Source organism: Choloepus didactylus, chromosome 5 (assembly GCF_015220235.1).
Source record: "Choloepus didactylus isolate mChoDid1 chromosome 5, mChoDid1.pri, whole genome shotgun sequence".
Lineage (NCBI taxonomy): Eukaryota > Metazoa > Chordata > Mammalia > Pilosa > Megalonychidae > Choloepus > Choloepus didactylus.
The window spans coordinates 152114095-152117649 of record NC_051311.1 but is presented as its reverse complement, the minus strand read 5'-3'; the positions used below and the strand labels follow the sequence as shown (position 1 = coordinate 152117649).

The window sequence follows — 3555 nt, the reverse complement described above, 5'->3', positions numbered from 1 at the left end:
GGGCTTTGCACTCAGTCTCCTTGTCTCTTACCCTACATCCTTGCCCTGGGAAATCTCATCCATTCTCATGGATTCAAAAACCAACTGTCCATCAATGATTCACTTTATAAAAAAAAATTCAAATCTATTATTTTCTAGAACCATGTAGACAACTACATATCTTCACATCTTCCCATAATTATCTCACAAATACCTCAATGCATATTGAAGAATAACTTCTTTATGTTTTTTCTCAGATCCCAATAAAATGGTACCACCATCCACCTAGTTGCTCAAGGCAGACAACTGAGAAAGGTACTTCTCTCCTCCCTCTTCCTCTCCTCACCTCCATATCCAATTATTCAGCAGCTCCTGTCAATTCTACTTCCCTAAAATATCATCATCCATCTACTTCTTTCCATCTCCACTGCCACCACCTGTTTTAACCCACCATATTCTCTCACCTGGGATTGGATGGAATGGACATTAAGTACTATCTATGCTGTCATTCCATTGGTTTCCAATCCATTATATACACTCGACAGTTTGGATCATATTTCTACTCTATGAAAAATGCTTTAAGACCTTAGAGTAAACATGACATTTCCTAAGATGGTCCATAATGGCCTTGCAAGATGTGACCACTGCTTTTTTCTCAGCCCCATCTCAGGCTGCTCCTGTCCACACACACAGGCACACACACACAAGTCTCTATTTCTCACCTATACCAAGCTCCTTCCTGCCTGAAGGTCCTGTAGCTGTGATTTCCTCAGCCTAGAAAGAATCTATTCCCTGCCCTGCCTACTCACTATTTGTGTCTCAGTTTATATGTCCCTTGCTCAAAGTGAAATTCCTTGCCACCTCTCAAACTGAACTAAGTAATTGACTTACTAAATTAAATGAGAGCTGGAGGCAGCAGTGGGAGGTGGTGATGGTGGAGGTGGAGAAGCAGATGCAGGTTGGTCCTTGGGCCACAATGGGGCCTGAAAGAGTGACAGAGAGCTGTGTGACAACAACCACCTGGCCCCCAGCCTGGTCACCGATCCCTACCTCAGCTTCAGCACCCACAAGATGAACCTCAATTCTGGTGCTACCTCCTTGCTTTCTTACGGGAAAGTGGCTTTGCCATCCTGCCCTACACCTGCTACTCCATGGAGGCTGGCAAGGGGCTGCTGAAGGGTGGCAAAAACGACTTCAGCATCGCATTCTCAATCTGCAAGCGTAGCTCCCTACTGCAAACCCAACTGTAAGTCTGTGCTCACACACAGGAAGGCAGCCTGCGTGAAGGTGTACAGGGACATCTTGTCTCGGGTCGACTACAGCGACGGCTTCTCTGGCGAGAAGAATGAGCACTGTGCACGCTATCCCAGTGAGAGGAAAGGCTAAGGAGTCGTCTGAGGACAGCCCTAGGAGCCCGTGCCTCTGTGGTCTGGGGACAAGTAGGAGCTTCGGGAGACCAAGCAGTGGCTGCAGCAAGGTCAGGAGAGGGGTGGCTGGTAGGGCCTGCTGGCACCGCTGCACCGGGCCCTCTTATGTGCCACCTGCCAGCCCCTCCACCTCCCGCGTGCTCGGGTGCCCACCCCGCGGCCTCACCACTCTGGCTCTAGTGGCTGCCTGGGCCCCCAACATGGAGGCGCTGTAGGCTTCGCTGCACCCAGAAACAACATTACGCAGCACCAGCGTACCCCTGAGCCACTGGGCCCGGCAGCGGGCCGGAGCGTTACTGGCTGCCCGCCATGGTGCACTTGGACCTGAACCGCGTGGCCCCTGCTCAGACGTCGGCCTCACCATTATGGGTACCACAGGTCTTGGCCTTCGCCCCCTTCTCCCCTCCCAAGCCCCTCACCTAGTGGGCAGCCATGGCCCCACTGACCTGGATGTCAAAGGCGATGAGCCGTGACAGGCTTGAGCATGAGGCCGGCAGGAAAGTGGGTGGCTCTCGCTAAGTCTGTCCCTGATACTAAGTCCTCAAGAAGGAGCTCTTGGACCTCTGGGAGGGAGCTGACCCTTGACCCCAACACAGCACTGACCCTTTGAGGGGGTTGGTTTGCATACCCCTGGGATCTGGCCCCTGGTTCTCAGTGACTGCTGACCACTGAGCCACCTCCGCTGGCAGAAGCCCTGGCCATTTGCTGCCCTCCCCACCACCATCCTCAGGACAGAAGGAGCCTTTGCTGTCACCACTTGCCTTCTGCCGCAGCCCCTTCCTCCCCAGGGTGCAAAGCCATAGAGGGTGGAGGCCACTCCATGGTGTCTCCATCAGAAGCCCAGGCCTCTGGAGAAGGTAGAACCTTTCAGGGGTGGTAGTCCCTGGAGTGTGCCCCCTGGAGGGGAGTGGTGGCTTCACGACCTGCAGCTGTCTGAGGAGGGGAAGGGGGGACGGGATGCCCTCCTCACCCCCCACAGGTCTCAGGGAGGCCAGGTGGACCTCAGCTTTCTCATGCTGCTGTCTCGGGTGCTCCTGGGATGTTGGGGCTCGATTCTCTCCCCTCCGCCTCCCCTGAACTGGGTATGCTGAGGGATTGGAAATGCTTGAACTTTTTTACTTCATTAAATCCTCCTTATAAGCAGCAAACAAACACACAAAAAACTTCTTTTGGTGTCCCACATTTTGGTTCATAGAAGTTATCAAGTTAGTTTCTATATTTTGTGTGTATTTGGCATCTTTCTACTAGACTATAAACTTCACCATTGCATGATTATCTCCCCTCTAATCCTTAGCACTTACTCCAGGGCCAGCATATAATAGGTGCTGTAAAAATTGTTTGTTATGAATAGATAAATAATGAATAATAGTGGTTGTCTGAGAACATATGAAAAAACACTTTGGATTTTAAAGACTTCAAAAATTAATGCAACACCTAAATTCGATCACTGAATAAGACATGCTTAACCAAGGATTTGCGGTTAGTAATTATGGCTCATATTTAGTGAGTACTTCCTATCTGTTGTGAACAAGTTTAAAGCATTTCATCTATAAAGTCACTTAACGCTAGTAGAAGACTAATAGATTACACATGAGAAGGCTAGAGAAAAGAAATTTTAATTTACCTACCCAAAAGACGCAGAGCTCAGAAGAGGAGAGACTGAGGTTCAAACCCAGGCAATCTTGTTCCAGAGTCTTCATGCTTGAGCACTATTTAATTCAGAACTTCCCAGTTGGTGAGCCATGAATGAGTTACAGATGTGCCACCAGAAATTGATTCGTTCGGCCCTCGGGCAGCCAGGCTGGTGGGCTCCAGCTGTGAGCAGCCTCATACAGGGCTCCTCAGAGGGTGGCGGAGCTGATCTGATAGTAACCCCCTGTCTTGAGCAGAGAGTTGGGGCATGATGAGTGCCTGATGCCTGCCTCAGACCTACTTCAGAAGCATCTGGAATGCGCAAAACTGTCCATTGTGGACACGTTTGTAGCCCAGGGACTTCAAGGGCATGGTGAATAGGCCAAGATGTGGATGGCTGTAGGGAAGGGGGAAGCAGAGATTGGGCAGGAAACTCTGTCTTTGTATAATTGGATACATCTGCCCATTTGTGGCTGACTTGTCCTTTTTATATTATTATTTTGCATTTATTCGGTTT

At 50.0% G+C, this 3555-nt stretch overlaps 1 pseudogene; it reads left to right on the top strand.

Annotated features, from left to right (window-relative positions):
• The first annotated feature begins 955 nt into the window (after positions 1–955).
• LOC119535473 lies at positions 956–1670 on the top strand (annotated as a pseudogene).
• The last annotated feature ends 1885 nt before the right edge of the window (positions 1671–3555 follow it).